This window comes from Aquarana catesbeiana, unplaced genomic scaffold, assembly GCF_042186555.1.
Source record: "Aquarana catesbeiana isolate 2022-GZ unplaced genomic scaffold, ASM4218655v1 unanchor86, whole genome shotgun sequence".
Lineage (NCBI taxonomy): Eukaryota > Metazoa > Chordata > Amphibia > Anura > Ranidae > Aquarana > Aquarana catesbeiana.
This window is the reverse complement of record NW_027362746.1, coordinates 274,880-292,001: the sequence shown is the minus strand read 5'-3', so window position 1 is coordinate 292,001 and position 17,122 is coordinate 274,880. Positions and strand designations below refer to the sequence as shown.

Below are 17,122 nucleotides of genomic sequence, written 5' to 3'. Positions count from 1 at the left end.
AGGGCCGCTTTGCAAGGCCAAAAAGGGATAGGAGTGCGTTGGCCGGGAATCGAGCCCAGGTCAACTGCTTGGAAGGCAGCTATGCTCACCACTATACCACCAACGCAAGGCTGTCCGGGGCCTGTGCCACTATCTCTATCCAATTCGTGTCACACGTGGCGCTGATAAGAACCACGCCCCAGCGCAAGGTCAACTTGCTGCCATACGAATTGACCACTAGAAAGATAAGCTCGAAACATTTCCCCGTTTGTAGAGGGAATGGAAGAGAAGCCAGTCGATATGGTAAAGGTGGGGCCGTGCAGTGCGCATGAATGCCACTGACTGGGCCAAAACGTTGCAATGCCATACGCCCAACGTGGGGCTCGAACCCACGACCCTGAGATTAAGAGTCTCATGCTCTACCGACTGAGCTAGCCGGGCTAAGACGCTGCCTCCCGTGTGGCCTCTTGCTACCAACTGACGCCAAACACTTTTTGCTAACTTTCGGCCCAATTTGTTTTGATAGACGCAATGCGCTTCCAAACACTCCTGCGCTTACTTGCTGTCAGGGAGGTACATCACCGTTGCTGCTGTGGTTTTTGGGCTCCCAACAAAACGCGGTAGGTGCTTCGATTGTGTTTTCTCGCTGTGCAAAAGGTGAAGCCGAGCTTTCCCACATCACAGCTGCCAAGGCATTTGACCTTTCAGGCAGAGGCGGCATAGACCAATCCCTCAAGGCAGAAGGACTAACGCAAAGGGCAAAGCGCTGGCTTTGAATGCAAGGAGTCACGGGCTACGACCTACCGGCGGCCCCTTCGATAGCTCAGCTGGTAGAGCGGAGGACTGTAGCGTCAACGTAGTAATCCTTAGGTCGCTGGTTCGATTCCGGCTCGAAGGATGCCCTCTTTTACCCTGCCTCTCTCCCCCTTTAACTAGAAGGCACTCTAGAAGGCACTCTAGAAATGTGCAATTGGGAAGCCATTTAAGGAACTTTGTTTTTATTATTCATGTCTCCCTCGGCCGGTGCGCCAGCCCTCGGCGTGCAGTCTCTGTGGCGCAATCGGTTAGCGCGTTCGGCTGTTAACCGAAAGGTTGGTGGTTCGAGCCCACCCAGGGACGCTCATGTTTTCTCAATTACCTCAGTGGGGCCCGAAGGCTAAAACAAAGCGTGTCCTTTGGCTCTCTTCAGGTGACCGGCAACTGAGCAGACAAACAAGCGTTCACTGGAGACCCTTGCAAATGTACTAGCCGTTTGTTGAAGAGGTTTACATAGTTGATCGAGCCACTTCTTTGGCTCAGGAAGATAACTGCAGCACTTCTAGTCACACCTTAAGACAATCACCATGTGAATGTGTCGATGTTGATTGTCCAAGAACAGGGGGAGGTGTGAAAATTGTAGAACCGCCCTGTTCAAGTTAGATGATCCCATTGTTGGTGGCAGGAAGCCTGCATAGCTATTGGTGCCTAGATCGGCGTGGCTAAAGGTGACAATTGTTGTCAAATCGCTTGGCTAGCTAGAGCGATGTTCAAAATGGGCAGTGCAGATAGTGCCGATGTACAAGCTTCCGTCCCAGTGTATTGCTGGACTTGAAGTACACAGCGATGCAATTGTTGTTAAAGATCCTCCGGAGTTTTTCTGACACTCCAGTGGCTTACGGGGGTGACTATATTTCTCCAAATGTTCTGCTTCTCCCCAGTTTGTTTTCGTGACCTTGTGGATGTTTAGCCAAGACCCAGTCTGGCTAGCCACAAGCTTTCAAAGCACACCTGAGAGGGTCTGTAGACTCTTTTTGTTGTTACCGCGTCAGCCCGATATTGCAGAGTCCTAAGAAGCCCCAGCTTGGGTTCCAGTGGGTGGTGTGAGCCAAAAAGCAGATAGCGGTGTGTGTGGGTAGGTTTCCTGTAGGCCTCCTTGCCCAAATGCACCCCTTTCCTTGCCTTGCAAGACACAGTCCAAAGCGGGTCATTTGCTATTCGATGCCTTTGTCACTGAATAGCAAATGGTGCAATATGATGCCAGCTAAGGGTGTTAGCGTTGTTGCCAGATACTTAGCAATGTTGTGTGTGACAGAGTTGATTCTCTTTGGGAATCAGTAGTCAAAATGGCTGAACCTTGGCCCTGGATAATGCTGGACCTCCTGAGCGAGTTAAAGCATAAGGCCAGAGACTTTTCGAATGCCGAAGAAAGTCTCCACAGTTGTCGCTAAGCCAGGATATCTTAGGAGCTTTCTTCAAGGACCTGGATGACTTGGGTCTTTGCTTAGGGCCGCTTTGCAAGGCCAAAAAGGGATAGGAGTGCGTTGGCCGGGAATCGAACCCGGGTCAACTGCTTGGAAGGCAGCTATGCTCACCACTATACCACCAACGCAAGGCTGTCCGGGGCCTGTGCCACTATCTCTATCCAATTCGTGTCACACGTGGCGCTGATAAGAACCACGCCCCAGCGCAAGGTCAACTTGCTGCCATACGAATTGACCACTAGAAAGATAAGCTCGAAACATTTCCCCGTTTGTAGAGGGAATGGAAGAGAAGCCAGTCGATATGGTAAAGGTGGGGCCGTGCAGTGCGCATGAATGCCACTGACTGGGCCAAAACGTTGCGATGCCATACGCCCAACGTGGGGCTCGAACCCACGACCCTGAGATTAAGAGTCTCATGCTCTACCGACTGAGCTAGCCGGGCTAAGACGCTGCCTCCCGTGTGGCCTCTTGCTACCAACTGACACCAAACACTTTTTGCTAACTTTCGGCCCAATTTGTTTTGATAGACGCAATGCGCTTCCAAACACTCCTGCGCTTACTTGCTGTCAGGGAGGTACATCACCGTTGCTGCTGTGGTTTTTGGGCTCCCAACAAAACGCGGTAGGTGCTTCGATTGTGTTTTCTCGCTGTGCAAAACGTGAAGCCGAGCTTTCCCACATCACAGCTGCCAAGGCATTTGACCTTTCAGGCAGAGGCGGCATAGACCAATCCCTCAAGGCAGAAGGACTAACGCAAAGGGCAAAGCGCTGGCTTTGAATGCAAGGAGTCACGGGCTACGACCCACCGGCGGCCCCTTCGATAGCTCAGCTGGTAGAGCGGAGGACTGTAGCGTCAACGTAGTAATCCTTAGGTCGCTGGTTCGATTCCGGCTCGAAGGATGCCCTCTTTTACCCTGCCTCTCTCCCCCTTTAACTAGAAGGCACTCTAGAAGGCACTCTAGAAATGTGCAATTGGGAAGCCTTTTAAGGAACTTTGTTTTTATTATTCATGTCTCCCTCGGCCGGTGCGCCGGCCCTCGGCGTGCAGTCTCTGTGGCGCAATCGGTTAGCGCGTTCGGCTGTTAACCGAAAGGTTGGTGGTTCGAGCCCACCCAGGGACGCTCATGTTTTCTCCATTACCTCAGTGGGGCCCGAAGGCTAAAACAAAGCGTGTCCTTTGGCTCTCTTCAGGTGACCGGCAACTGAGCAGACAAACAAGCGTTCACTGGAGACCCTTGCAAATGTACTAGCCGTTTGTTGAAGAGGTTTACATAGTTGATCGAGCCACTTCTTTGGCTCAGGAAGATAACTGCAGCACTTCTAGTCACACCTTAAGACAATCACCATGTGAATGTGTCGATGTTGATTGTCCAAGAACAGGGGGAGGTGTGAAAATTGTAGAACCGCCCTGTTCAAGTTAGATGATCCCATTGTTGGTGGCAGGAAGCCTGCATAGCTATTGGTGCCTAGATCGGCGTGGCTAAAGGTGACAATTGTTGTCAAATCGCTTGGCTAGCTAGAGCGATGTTCAAAATGGGCAGTGCAGATAGTGCCGATGTACAAGCTTCCGTCCCAGTGTATTGCTGGACTTGAAGTACACAGCGATGCAATTGTTGTTAAAGATCCTCCGGAGTTTTTCTGACACTCCAGTGGCTTACGGGGGTGACTATATTTCTCCAAATGTTCTGCTTCTCCCCAGTTTGTTTTCGTGACCTTGTGGATGTTTAGCCAAGACCCAGTCTGGCTAGCCACAAGCTTTCAAAGCACACCTGAGAGGGTCTGTAGACTCTTTTTGTTGTTACCGCGTCAGCCCGATATTGCAGAGTCCTAAGAAGCCTCAGCTTGGGTTCCAGTGGGTGGTGTGAGCCAAAAAGCAGATAGCGGTGTGTGTGGGTAGGTTTCCTGTAGGCCTCCTTGCCCAAATGCACCCCTTTCCTTGCCTTGCAAGACACAGTCCAAAGCGGGTCATTTGCTATTCGATGCCTTCGTCACCGAATAGCAAATGGTGCAATATGATGCCAGCTAAGGGTGTTAGCGTTGTTGCCAGATACTTAGCAATGTTGTGTGTGACAGAGTTGATTCTCTTTGGGAATCAGTAGTCAAAATGGCTGAACCTTGGCCCTGGATAATGCTGGACCTCCTGAGCGAGTTAAAGCATAAGGCCAGAGACTTTTCGAATGCCGAAGAAAGTCTCCACAGTTGTCGCTAAGCCAGGATATCTTAGGAGCTTTCTTCAAGGACCTGGATGACTTGGGTCTTTGCTTAGGGCCGCTTTGCAAGGCCAAAAAGGGATAGGAGTGCGTTGGCCGGGAATCGAACCCGGGTCAACTGCTTGGAAGGCAGCTATGCTCACCACTATACCACCAACGCAAGGCTGTCTGGGGCCTGTGCCACTATCTCTATCCAATTCGTGTCACACGTGGCGCTGATAAGAACCACGCCCCAGCGCAAGGTCAACTTGCTGCCATACGAATTGACCACTAGAAAGATAAGCTCGAAACATTTCCCCGTTTGTAGAGGGAATGGAAGAGAAGCCAGTCGATATGGTAAAGGTGGGGCCGTGCAGTGCGCATGAATGCCACTGACTGGGCCAAAACGTTGCGATGCCATACGCCCAACGTGGGGCTCGAACCCACAACCCTGAGATTAAGAGTCTCATGCTCTACCGACTGAGCTAGCCGGGCTAAGACGCTGCCTTCCGTGTGGCCTCTTGCTACCAACTGACGCCAAACACTTTTTGCTAACTTTCGGCCCAATTTGTTTTGATAGACGCAATGCGCTTCCAAACACTCCTGCGCTTACTTGCTGTCAGGGAGGTACATCACCGTTGCTGCTGTGGTTTTTGGGCTCCCAACAAAATGCGGTAGGTGCTTCGATTGTGTTTTCTCGCTGTGCAAAACGTGAAGCCGAGCTTTCCCACATCACAGCTGCCAAGGCATTTGACCTTTCAGGCAGAGGCGGCATAGACCAATCCCTCAAGGCAGAAGGACTAACGCAAAGGGCAAAGCGCTGGCTTTGAATGCAAGGAGTCACGGGCTACGACCCACCGGCGGACCCTTCGATAGCTCAGCTGGTAGAGCGGAGGACTGTAGCGTCAACGTAGTAATCCTTAGGTCGCTGGTTCGATTCCGGCTCGATGGATGCCCTCTTTTACCCTGCCTCTCTCCCCCTTTAACTAGAAGGCACTCTAGAAGGCACTCTAGAAATGTGCAATTGGGAAGCCTTTTAAGGAACTTTGTTTTTATTATTCATGTCTCCCTCGGCCGGTGTGCCAGCCCTCGGCGTGCAGTCTCTGTGGCGCAATCGGTTAGCGCGTTCGGCTGTTAACCGAAAGGTTGGTGGTTCGAGCCCACCCAGGGACGCTCATGTTTTCTCCATTACCTCAGTGGGGCCCGAAGGCTAAAACAAAGCGTGTCCTTTGGCTCTCTTCAGGTGACCGGCAACTGAGCAGACAAACAAGCGTTCACTGGAGACCCTTGCAAATGTACTAGCCGTTTGTTGAAGAGGTTTACATAGTTGATCGAGCCACTTCTTTGGCTCAGGAAGATAACTGCAGCACTTCTAGTCACACCTTAAGACAATCACCATGTGAATGTGTCGATGTTGATTGTCCAAGAACAGGGGGAGGTGTGAAAATTGTAGAACCGCCCTGTTCAAGTTAGATGATCCCATTGTTGGTGGCAGGAAGCCTGCATAGCTATTGGTGCCTAGATCGGCGTGGCTAAAGGTGACAATTGTTGTCAAATCGCTTGGCTAGCTAGAGCGATGTTCAAAATGGGCAGTGCAGATAGTGCCGATGTACAAGCTTCCGTCCCAGTGTATTGCTGGACTTGAAGTACACAGCGATGCAATTGTTGTTAAAGATCCTCCGGAGTTTTTCTGACACTCCAGTGGCTTACGGGGGTGACTATATTTCTCCAAATGTTCTGCTTCTCCCCAGTTTGTTTTCGTGACCTTGTGGATGTTTAGCCAAGACCCAGTCTGGCTAGCCACAAGCTTTCAAAGCACACCTGAGAGGGTCTGTAGACTCTTTTTGTTGTTACCGCGTCAGCCCGATATTGCAGAGTCCTAAGAAGCCTCAGCTTGGGTTCCAGTGGGTGGTGTGAGCCAAAAAGCAGATAGCGGTGTGTGTGGGTAGGTTTCCTGTAGGCCTCCTTGCCCAAATGCACCCCTTTCCTTGCCTTGCAAGACACAGTCCAAAGCGGGTCATTTGCTATTCGATGCCTTCGTCACCGAATAGCAAATGGTGCAATATGATGCCAGCTAAGGGTGTTAGCGTTGTTGCCAGATACTTAGCAATGTTGTGTGTGACAGAGTTGATTCTCTTTGGGAATCAGTAGTCAAAATGGCTGAACCTTGGCCCTGGATAATGCTGGACCTCCTGAGCGAGTTAAAGCATAAGGCCAGAGACTTTTCGAATGCCGAAGAAAGTCTCCACAGTTGTCGCTAAGCCAGGATATCTTAGGAGCTTTCTTCAAGGACCTGGATGACTTGGGTCTTTGCTTAGGGCCGCTTTGCAAGGCCAAAAAGGGATAGGAGTGCGTTGGCCGGGAATCGAACCCGGGTCAACTGCTTGGAAGGCAGCTATGCTCACCACTATACCACCAACGCAAGGCTGTCCGGGGCCTGTGCCACTATCTCTATCCAATTCGTGTCACACGTGGCGCTGATAAGAACCACGCCCCAGCGCAAGGTCAACTTGCTGCCATACGAATTGACCACTAGAAAGATAAGCTCGAAACATTTCCCCGTTTGTAGAGGGAATGGAAGAGAAGCCAGTCGATATGGTAAAGGTGGGGCCGTGCAGTGCGCATGAATGCCACTGACTGGGCCAAAACGTTGCGATGCCATACGCCCAACGTGGGGCTCGAACCCACGACCCTGAGATTAAGAGTCTCATGCTCTACCGACTGAGCTAGCCGGGCTAAGACGCTGCCTCCCGTGTGGCCTCTTGCTACCAACTGACGCCAAACACTTTTTGCTAACTTTCGGCCCAATTTGTTTTGATAGACGCAATGCGCTTCCAAACACTCCTGCGCTTACTTGCTGTCAGGGAGGTACATCACCGTTGCTGCTGTGGTTTTTGGGCTCCCAACAAAACGCGGTAGGTGCTTCGATTGTGTTTTCTCGCTGTGCAAAACGTGAAGCCGAGCTTTCCCACATCACAGCTGCCAAGGCATTTGACCTTTCAGGCAGAGGCGGCATAGACCAATCCCTCAAGGCAGAAGGACTAACGCAAAGGGCAAAGCGCTGGCTTTGAATGCAAGGAGTCACGGGCTACGACCCACCGGCGGCCCCTTCGATAGCTCAGCTGGTAGAGCGGAGGACTGTAGCGTCAACGTAGTAATCCTTAGGTCGCTGGTTCGATTCCGGCTCGAAGGATGCCCTCTTTTACCCTGCCTCTCTCCCCCTTTAACTAGAAGGCACTCTAGAAATGTGCAATTGGGAAGCCTTTTAAGGAACTTTGTTTTTATTATTCATGTCTCCCTCGGCCGGTGCGCCGGCCCTCGGCGTGCAGTCTCTGTGGCGCAATCGGTTAGCGCGTTCCGCTGTTAACCGAAAGGTTGGTGGTTCGAGCCCACCCAGGGACGCTCATGTTTTCTCCATTACCTCAGTGGGGCCCGAAGGCTAAAACAAAGCGTGTCCTTTGGCTCTCTTCAGGTGACCGGCAACTGAGCAGACAAACAAGCGTTCACTGGAGACCCTTGCAAATGTACTAGCCGTTTGTTGAAGAGGTTTACATAGTTGATCGAGCCACTTCTTTGGCTCAGGAAGATAACTGCAGCACTACTAGTCACACCTTAAGACAATCACCATGTGAATGTGTCGATGTTGATTGTCCAAGAACAGGGGGAGGTGTGAAAATTGTAGAACCGCCCTGTTCAAGTTAGATGATCCCATTGTTGGTGGAAGGAAGCCTGCATAGCTATTGGTGCCTAGATCGGCATGGCTAAAGGTGACAATTGTTGTCAAATCGCTTGGCTAGCTAGAGCGATGTTCAAAATGGGCAGTGCAGATAGTGCCGATGTACAAGCTTCCGTCCCAGTGTATTGCTGGACTTGAAGTACACAGCGATGCAATTGTTGTTAAAGATCCTCCGGAGTTTTTCTGACACTCCAGTGGCTTACGGGGGTGACTATATTTCTCCAAATGTTCTGCTTCTCCCCAGTTTGTTTTCGGGACCTTGTGGATGTTTAGCCAAGACCCAGTCTTTCTAGCCACAAGCTTTCAAAGCACACCTGAGAGGGTCTGTAGACTCTTTTTGTTGTTACCGCGTCAGCCCGATATTGCAGAGTCCTAAGAAGCCCCAGCTTGGGTTCCAGTGGGTGGTGTGAGCCAAAAAGCAGATAGCGGTGTGTGTGGGTAGGTTTCCTGTAGGCCTCCTTGCCCAAATGCACCCCTTTCCTTGCCTTGCAAGACACAGTCCAAAGCGGGTCATTTGCTATTCGATGCCTTCGTCACCGAATAGCAAATGGTGCAATATGATGCCAGCTAAGGGTGTTAGCGTTGTTGCCAGATACTTAGCAATGTTGTGTGTGACAGAGTTGATTCTCTTTGGGAATCAGTAGTCAAAATGGCTGAACCTTGGCCCTGGATAATGCTGGACCTCCTGAGCGAGTTAAAGCATAAGGCCAGAGACTTTTCGAATGCCGAAGAAAGTCTCCACAGTTGTCGCTAAGCCAGGATATCTTAGGAGCTTTCTTCAAGGACCTGGATGACTTGGGTCTTTGCTTAGGGCCGCTTTGCAAGGCCAAAAAGGGATAGGAGTGCGTTGGCCGGGAATCGAACCCGGGTCAACTGCTTGGAAGGCAGCTATGCTCACCACTATACCACCAACGCAAGGCTGTCTGGGGCCTGTGCCACTATCTCTATCCAATTCGTGTCACACGTGGCGCTGATAAGAACCACGCCCCAGCGCAAGGTCAACTTGCTGCCATACGAATTGACCACTAGAAAGATAAGCTCGAAACATTTCCCCGTTTGTAGAGGGAATGGAAGAGAAGCCAGTCGATATGGTAAAGGTGGGGCCGTGCAGTGCGCATGAATGCCACTGACTGGGCCAAAACGTTGCGATGCCATACGCCCAACGTGGGGCTCGAACCCACGACCCTGAGATTAAGAGTCTCATGCTCTACCGACTGAGCTAGCCGGGCTAAGACGCTGCCTCCCGTGTGGCCTCTTGCTACCAACTGACGCCAAACACTTTTTGCTAACTTTCGGCCCAATTTGTTTTGATAGACGCAATGCGCTTCCAAACACTCCTGCGCTTACTTGCTGTCAGGGAGGTACATCACCGATGCTGCTGTGGTTTTTGGGCTCCCAATAAAACGCGGTAGGTGCTTCGATTGTGTTTTCTCGCTGTGCAAAACGTGAAGCCGAGCTTTCCCACATCACAGCTGCCAAGGCATTTGACCTTTCAGGCAGAGGCGGCATAGACCAATCCCTCAAGGCAGAAGGACTAACGCAAAGGGCAAAGCGCTGGCTTTGAATGCAAGGAGTCACGGGCTACGACCCACCGGCGGCCCCTTCGATAGCTCAGCTGGTAGAGCGGAAGACTGTAGCGTCAACGTAGTAATCCTTAGGTCGCTGGTTCGATTCCGGCTCGAAGGATGCCCTCTTTTACCCTGCCTCTCTCCCCCTTTAACTAGAAGGCACTCTAGAAGGCACTCTAGAAATGTGCAATTGGGAAGCCTTTTAAGGAACTTTGTTTTTATTATTCATGTCTCCCTCGGCCGGTGCGCCGGCCCTCGGCGTGCAGTCTCTGTGGCGCAATCGGTTAGCGCGTTCGGCTGTTAACCGAAAGGTTGGTGGTTCGAGCCCACCCAGGGACGCTCATGTTTTCTCCATTACCTCAGTGGGGCCCGAAGGCTAAAACAAAGCGTGTCCTTTGGCTCTCTTCAGGTGACCGGCAACTGAGCAGACAAACAAGCGTTCACTGGAGACCCTTGCAAATGTACTAGCCGTTTGTTGAAGAGGTTTACATAGTTGATCGAGCCACTTCTTTGGCTCAGGAAGATAACTGCAGCACTTCTAGTCACACCTTAAGACAATCACCATGTGAATGTGTCGATGTTGATTGTCCAAGAACAGGGGGAGGTGTGAAAATTGTAGAACCGCCCTGTTCAAGTTAGATGATCCCATTGTTGGTGGCAGGAAGCCTGCATAGCTATTGGTGCCTAGATCGGCGTGGCTAAAGGTGACAATTGTTGTCAAATCGCTTGGCTAGCTAGAGCGATGTTCAAAATGGGCAGTGCAGATAGTGCCGATGTACAAGCTTCCGTCCCAGTGTATTGCTGGACTTGAAGTACACAGCGATGCAATTGTTGTTAAAGATCCTCCGGAGTTTTTCTGACACTCCAGTGGCTTACGGGGGTGACTATATTTCTCCAAATGTTCTGCTTCTCCCCAGTTTGTTTTCGTGACCTTGTGGATGTTTAGCCAAGACCCAGTCTGGCTAGCCACAAGCTTTCAAAGCACACCTGAGAGGGTCTGTAGACTCTTTTTGTTGTTACCGCGTCAGCCCGATATTGCAGAGTCCTAAGAAGCCCCAGCTTGGGTTCCAGTGGGTGGTGTGAGCCAAAAAGCAGATAGCGGTGTGTGTGGGTAGGTTTCCTGTAGGCCTCCTTGCCCAAATGCACCCCTTTCCTTGCCTTGCAAGACACAGTCCAAAGCGGGTCATTTGCTATTCGATGCCTTCGTCACCGAATAGCAAATGGTGCAATATGATGCCAGCTAAGGGTGTTAGCGTTGTTGCCAGATACTTAGCAATGTTGTGTGTGACAGAGTTGATTCTCTTTGGGAATCAGTAGTCAAAATGGCTGAACCTTGGCCCTGGATAATGCTGGACCTCCTGAGCGAGTTAAAGCATAAGGCCAGAGACTTTTCGAATGCCGAAGAAAGTCTCCACAGTTGTCGCTAAGCCAGGATATCTTAGGAGCTTTCTTCAAGGACCTGGATGACTTGGGTCTTTGCTTAGGGCCGCTTTGCAAGGCCAAAAAGGGATAGGAGTGCGTTGGCCGGGAATCGAGCCCAGGTCAACTGCTTGGAAGGCAGCTATGCTCACCACTATACCACCAACGCAAGGCTGTCCGGGGCCTGTGCCACTATCTCTATCCAATTCGTGTCACACGTGGCGCTGATAAGAACCACGCCCCAGCGCAAGGTCAACTTGCTGCCATACGAATTGACCACTAGAAAGATAAGCTCGAAACATTTCCCCGTTTGTAGAGGGAATGGAAGAGAAGCCAGTCGATATGGTAAAGGTGGGGCCGTGCAGTGCGCATGAATGCCACTGACTGGGCCAAAACGTTGCAATGCCATACGCCCAACGTGGGGCTCGAACCCACGACCCTGAGATTAAGAGTCTCATGCTCTACCGACTGAGCTAGCCGGGCTAAGACGCTGCCTCCCGTGTGGCCTCTTGCTACCAACTGACGCCAAACACTTTTTGCTAACTTTCGGCCCAATTTGTTTTGATAGACGCAATGCGCTTCCAAACACTCCTGCGCTTACTTGCTGTCAGGGAGGTACATCACCGTTGCTGCTGTGGTTTTTGGGCTCCCAACAAAACGCGGTAGGTGCTTCGATTGTGTTTTCTCGCTGTGCAAAAGGTGAAGCCGAGCTTTCCCACATCACAGCTGCCAAGGCATTTGACCTTTCAGGCAGAGGCGGCATAGACCAATCCCTCAAGGCAGAAGGACTAACGCAAAGGGCAAAGCGCTGGCTTTGAATGCAAGGAGTCACGGGCTACGACCTACCGGCGGCCCCTTCGATAGCTCAGCTGGTAGAGCGGAGGACTGTAGCGTCAACGTAGTAATCCTTAGGTCGCTGGTTCGATTCCGGCTCGAAGGATGCCCTCTTTTACCCTGCCTCTCTCCCCCTTTAACTAGAAGGCACTCTAGAAGGCACTCTAGAAATGTGCAATTGGGAAGCCATTTAAGGAACTTTGTTTTTATTATTCATGTCTCCCTCGGCCGGTGCGCCAGCCCTCGGCGTGCAGTCTCTGTGGCGCAATCGGTTAGCGCGTTCGGCTGTTAACCGAAAGGTTGGTGGTTCGAGCCCACCCAGGGACGCTCATGTTTTCTCAATTACCTCAGTGGGGCCCGAAGGCTAAAACAAAGCGTGTCCTTTGGCTCTCTTCAGGTGACCGGCAACTGAGCAGACAAACAAGCGTTCACTGGAGACCCTTGCAAATGTACTAGCCGTTTGTTGAAGAGGTTTACATAGTTGATCGAGCCACTTCTTTGGCTCAGGAAGATAACTGCAGCACTTCTAGTCACACCTTAAGACAATCACCATGTGAATGTGTCGATGTTGATTGTCCAAGAACAGGGGGAGGTGTGAAAATTGTAGAACCGCCCTGTTCAAGTTAGATGATCCCATTGTTGGTGGCAGGAAGCCTGCATAGCTATTGGTGCCTAGATCGGCGTGGCTAAAGGTGACAATTGTTGTCAAATCGCTTGGCTAGCTAGAGCGATGTTCAAAATGGGCAGTGCAGATAGTGCCGATGTACAAGCTTCCGTCCCAGTGTATTGCTGGACTTGAAGTACACAGCGATGCAATTGTTGTTAAAGATCCTCCGGAGTTTTTCTGACACTCCAGTGGCTTACGGGGGTGACTATATTTCTCCAAATGTTCTGCTTCTCCCCAGTTTGTTTTCGTGACCTTGTGGATGTTTAGCCAAGACCCAGTCTGGCTAGCCACAAGCTTTCAAAGCACACCTGAGAGGGTCTGTAGACTCTTTTTGTTGTTACCGCGTCAGCCCGATATTGCAGAGTCCTAAGAAGCCCCAGCTTGGGTTCCAGTGGGTGGTGTGAGCCAAAAAGCAGATAGCGGTGTGTGTGGGTAGGTTTCCTGTAGGCCTCCTTGCCCAAATGCACCCCTTTCCTTGCCTTGCAAGACACAGTCCAAAGCGGGTCATTTGCTATTCGATGCCTTTGTCACTGAATAGCAAATGGTGCAATATGATGCCAGCTAAGGGTGTTAGCGTTGTTGCCAGATACTTAGCAATGTTGTGTGTGACAGAGTTGATTCTCTTTGGGAATCAGTAGTCAAAATGGCTGAACCTTGGCCCTGGATAATGCTGGACCTCCTGAGCGAGTTAAAGCATAAGGCCAGAGACTTTTCGAATGCCGAAGAAAGTCTCCACAGTTGTCGCTAAGCCAGGATATCTTAGGAGCTTTCTTCAAGGACCTGGATGACTTGGGTCTTTGCTTAGGGCCGCTTTGCAAGGCCAAAAAGGGATAGGAGTGCGTTGGCCGGGAATCGAACCCGGGTCAACTGCTTGGAAGGCAGCTATGCTCACCACTATACCACCAACGCAAGGCTGTCCGGGGCCTGTGCCACTATCTCTATCCAATTCGTGTCACACGTGGCGCTGATAAGAACCACGCCCCAGCGCAAGGTCAACTTGCTGCCATACGAATTGACCACTAGAAAGATAAGCTCGAAACATTTCCCCGTTTGTAGAGGGAATGGAAGAGAAGCCAGTCGATATGGTAAAGGTGGGGCCGTGCAGTGCGCATGAATGCCACTGACTGGGCCAAAACGTTGCGATGCCATACGCCCAACGTGGGGCTCGAACCCACGACCCTGAGATTAAGAGTCTCATGCTCTACCGACTGAGCTAGCCGGGCTAAGACGCTGCCTCCCGTGTGGCCTCTTGCTACCAACTGACACCAAACACTTTTTGCTAACTTTCGGCCCAATTTGTTTTGATAGACGCAATGCGCTTCCAAACACTCCTGCGCTTACTTGCTGTCAGGGAGGTACATCACCGTTGCTGCTGTGGTTTTTGGGCTCCCAACAAAACGCGGTAGGTGCTTCGATTGTGTTTTCTCGCTGTGCAAAACGTGAAGCCGAGCTTTCCCACATCACAGCTGCCAAGGCATTTGACCTTTCAGGCAGAGGCGGCATAGACCAATCCCTCAAGGCAGAAGGACTAACGCAAAGGGCAAAGCGCTGGCTTTGAATGCAAGGAGTCACGGGCTACGACCCACCGGCGGCCCCTTCGATAGCTCAGCTGGTAGAGCGGAGGACTGTAGCGTCAACGTAGTAATCCTTAGGTCGCTGGTTCGATTCCGGCTCGAAGGATGCCCTCTTTTACCCTGCCTCTCTCCCCCTTTAACTAGAAGGCACTCTAGAAGGCACTCTAGAAATGTGCAATTGGGAAGCCTTTTAAGGAACTTTGTTTTTATTATTCATGTCTCCCTCGGCCGGTGCGCCGGCCCTCGGCGTGCAGTCTCTGTGGCGCAATCGGTTAGCGCGTTCGGCTGTTAACCGAAAGGTTGGTGGTTCGAGCCCACCCAGGGACGCTCATGTTTTCTCCATTACCTCAGTGGGGCCCGAAGGCTAAAACAAAGCGTGTCCTTTGGCTCTCTTCAGGTGACCGGCAACTGAGCAGACAAACAAGCGTTCACTGGAGACCCTTGCAAATGTACTAGCCGTTTGTTGAAGAGGTTTACATAGTTGATCGAGCCACTTCTTTGGCTCAGGAAGATAACTGCAGCACTTCTAGTCACACCTTAAGACAATCACCATGTGAATGTGTCGATGTTGATTGTCCAAGAACAGGGGGAGGTGTGAAAATTGTAGAACCGCCCTGTTCAAGTTAGATGATCCCATTGTTGGTGGCAGGAAGCCTGCATAGCTATTGGTGCCTAGATCGGCGTGGCTAAAGGTGACAATTGTTGTCAAATCGCTTGGCTAGCTAGAGCGATGTTCAAAATGGGCAGTGCAGATAGTGCCGATGTACAAGCTTCCGTCCCAGTGTATTGCTGGACTTGAAGTACACAGCGATGCAATTGTTGTTAAAGATCCTCCGGAGTTTTTCTGACACTCCAGTGGCTTACGGGGGTGACTATATTTCTCCAAATGTTCTGCTTCTCCCCAGTTTGTTTTCGTGACCTTGTGGATGTTTAGCCAAGACCCAGTCTGGCTAGCCACAAGCTTTCAAAGCACACCTGAGAGGGTCTGTAGACTCTTTTTGTTGTTACCGCGTCAGCCCGATATTGCAGAGTCCTAAGAAGCCTCAGCTTGGGTTCCAGTGGGTGGTGTGAGCCAAAAAGCAGATAGCGGTGTGTGTGGGTAGGTTTCCTGTAGGCCTCCTTGCCCAAATGCACCCCTTTCCTTGCCTTGCAAGACACAGTCCAAAGCGGGTCATTTGCTATTCGATGCCTTCGTCACCGAATAGCAAATGGTGCAATATGATGCCAGCTAAGGGTGTTAGCGTTGTTGCCAGATACTTAGCAATGTTGTGTGTGACAGAGTTGATTCTCTTTGGGAATCAGTAGTCAAAATGGCTGAACCTTGGCCCTGGATAATGCTGGACCTCCTGAGCGAGTTAAAGCATAAGGCCAGAGACTTTTCGAATGCCGAAGAAAGTCTCCACAGTTGTCGCTAAGCCAGGATATCTTAGGAGCTTTCTTCAAGGACCTGGATGACTTGGGTCTTTGCTTAGGGCCGCTTTGCAAGGCCAAAAAGGGATAGGAGTGCGTTGGCCAGGAATCGAACCCGGGTCAACTGCTTGGAAGGCAGCTATGCTCACCACTATACCACCAACGCAAGGCTGTCTGGGGCCTGTGCCACTATCTCTATCCAATTCGTGTCACACGTGGCGCTGATAAGAACCACGCCCCAGCGCAAGGTCAACTTGCTGCCATACGAATTGACCACTAGAAAGATAAGCTCGAAACATTTCCCCGTTTGTAGAGGGAATGGAAGAGAAGCCAGTCGATATGGTAAAGGTGGGGCCGTGCAGTGCGCATGAATGCCACTGACTGGGCCAAAACATTGCGATGCCATACGCCCAACGTGGGGCTCGAACCCACAACCCTGAGATTAAGAGTCTCATGCTCTACCGACTGAGCTAGCCGGGCTAAGACGCTGCCTTCCGTGTGGCCTCTTGCTACCAACTGACGCCAAACACTTTTTGCTAACTTTCGGCCCAATTTGTTTTGATAGACGCAATGCGCTTCCAAACACTCCTGCGCTTACTTGCTGTCAGGGAGGTACATCACCGTTGCTGCTGTGGTTTTTGGGCTCCCAACAAAATGCGGTAGGTGCTTCGATTGTGTTTTCTCGCTGTGCAAAACGTGAAGCCGAGCTTTCCCACATCACAGCTGCCAAGGCATTTGACCTTTCAGGCAGAGGCGGCATAGACCAATCCCTCAAGGCAGAAGGACTAACGCAAAGGGCAAAGCGCTGGCTTTGAATGCAAGGAGTCACGGGCTACGACCCACCGGCGGACCCTTCGATAGCTCAGCTGGTAGAGCGGAGGACTGTAGCGTCAACGTAGTAATCCTTAGGTCGCTGGTTCGATTCCGGCTCGATGGATGCCCTCTTTTACCCTGCCTCTCTCCCCCTTTAACTAGAAGGCACTCTAGAAGGCACTCTAGAAATGTGCAATTGGGAAGCCTTTTAAGGAACTTTGTTTTTATTATTCATGTCTCCCTCGGCCGGTGTGCCAGCCCTCGGCGTGCAGTCTCTGTGGCGCAATCGGTTAGCGCGTTCGGCTGTTAACCGAAAGGTTGGTGGTTCGAGCCCACCCAGGGACGCTCATGTTTTCTCCATTACCTCAGTGGGGCCCGAAGGCTAAAACAAAGCGTGTCCTTTGGCTCTCTTCAGGTGACCGGCAACTGAGCAGACAAACAAGCGTTCACTGGAGACCCTTGCAAATGTACTAGCCGTTTGTTGAAGAGGTTTACATAGTTGATCGAGCCACTTCTTTGGCTCAGGAAGATAACTGCAGCACTTCTAGTCACACCTTAAGACAATCACCATGTGAATGTGTCGATGTTGATTGTCCAAGAACAGGGGGAGGTGTGAAAATTGTAGAACCGCCCTGTTCAAGTTAGATGATCCCATTGTTGGTGGCAGGAAGCCTGCATAGCTATTGGTGCCTAG

At 51.2% G+C, this 17,122-nt stretch overlaps 12 non-coding genes across 12 annotated transcripts; all 12 read left to right on the top strand.

The window, feature by feature from the left end:
• The first annotated feature begins 791 nt into the window (after positions 1-791).
• On the top strand, positions 792-877 carry TRNAY-GUA (transfer RNA tyrosine (anticodon GUA)). The gene is given in 2 exon segments: positions 792-828; positions 842-877. It is a non-coding gene; the product is annotated as a tRNA-Tyr (tRNA).
• Positions 878-1,024: 147 nt separating this feature from the next.
• Positions 1,025-1,098, top strand: TRNAN-GUU (transfer RNA asparagine (anticodon GUU)). The gene has a single exon. It is a non-coding gene; the product is annotated as a tRNA-Asn (tRNA).
• A 1,934-nt stretch (positions 1,099-3,032) lies between these two features.
• Positions 3,033-3,118, top strand: TRNAY-GUA (transfer RNA tyrosine (anticodon GUA)). The gene is given in 2 exon segments: positions 3,033-3,069; positions 3,083-3,118. It is a non-coding gene; the product is annotated as a tRNA-Tyr (tRNA).
• Positions 3,119-3,265: 147 nt separating this feature from the next.
• TRNAN-GUU (transfer RNA asparagine (anticodon GUU)) lies at positions 3,266-3,339 on the top strand. The gene has a single exon. It is a non-coding gene; the product is annotated as a tRNA-Asn (tRNA).
• A 2,167-nt stretch (positions 3,340-5,506) lies between these two features.
• On the top strand, positions 5,507-5,580 carry TRNAN-GUU (transfer RNA asparagine (anticodon GUU)). The gene has a single exon. It is a non-coding gene; the product is annotated as a tRNA-Asn (tRNA).
• A 1,934-nt stretch (positions 5,581-7,514) lies between these two features.
• TRNAY-GUA (transfer RNA tyrosine (anticodon GUA)) lies at positions 7,515-7,600 on the top strand. The gene is given in 2 exon segments: positions 7,515-7,551; positions 7,565-7,600. It is a non-coding gene; the product is annotated as a tRNA-Tyr (tRNA).
• Positions 7,601-9,976: 2,376 nt separating this feature from the next.
• TRNAN-GUU (transfer RNA asparagine (anticodon GUU)) lies at positions 9,977-10,050 on the top strand. Its single transcript has one exon. It is a non-coding gene; the product is annotated as a tRNA-Asn (tRNA).
• Positions 10,051-11,984: 1,934 nt separating this feature from the next.
• TRNAY-GUA (transfer RNA tyrosine (anticodon GUA)) lies at positions 11,985-12,070 on the top strand. Its single transcript is given in 2 exon segments — positions 11,985-12,021; positions 12,035-12,070. It is a non-coding gene; the product is annotated as a tRNA-Tyr (tRNA).
• A 147-nt stretch (positions 12,071-12,217) lies between these two features.
• TRNAN-GUU (transfer RNA asparagine (anticodon GUU)) lies at positions 12,218-12,291 on the top strand. The gene has a single exon. It is a non-coding gene; the product is annotated as a tRNA-Asn (tRNA).
• Positions 12,292-14,225: 1,934 nt separating this feature from the next.
• TRNAY-GUA (transfer RNA tyrosine (anticodon GUA)) lies at positions 14,226-14,311 on the top strand. The gene is given in 2 exon segments: positions 14,226-14,262; positions 14,276-14,311. It is a non-coding gene; the product is annotated as a tRNA-Tyr (tRNA).
• Positions 14,312-14,458: 147 nt separating this feature from the next.
• On the top strand, positions 14,459-14,532 carry TRNAN-GUU (transfer RNA asparagine (anticodon GUU)). The gene has a single exon. It is a non-coding gene; the product is annotated as a tRNA-Asn (tRNA).
• A 2,167-nt stretch (positions 14,533-16,699) lies between these two features.
• TRNAN-GUU (transfer RNA asparagine (anticodon GUU)) lies at positions 16,700-16,773 on the top strand. Its single transcript has one exon. It is a non-coding gene; the product is annotated as a tRNA-Asn (tRNA).
• The last annotated feature ends 349 nt before the right edge of the window (positions 16,774-17,122 follow it).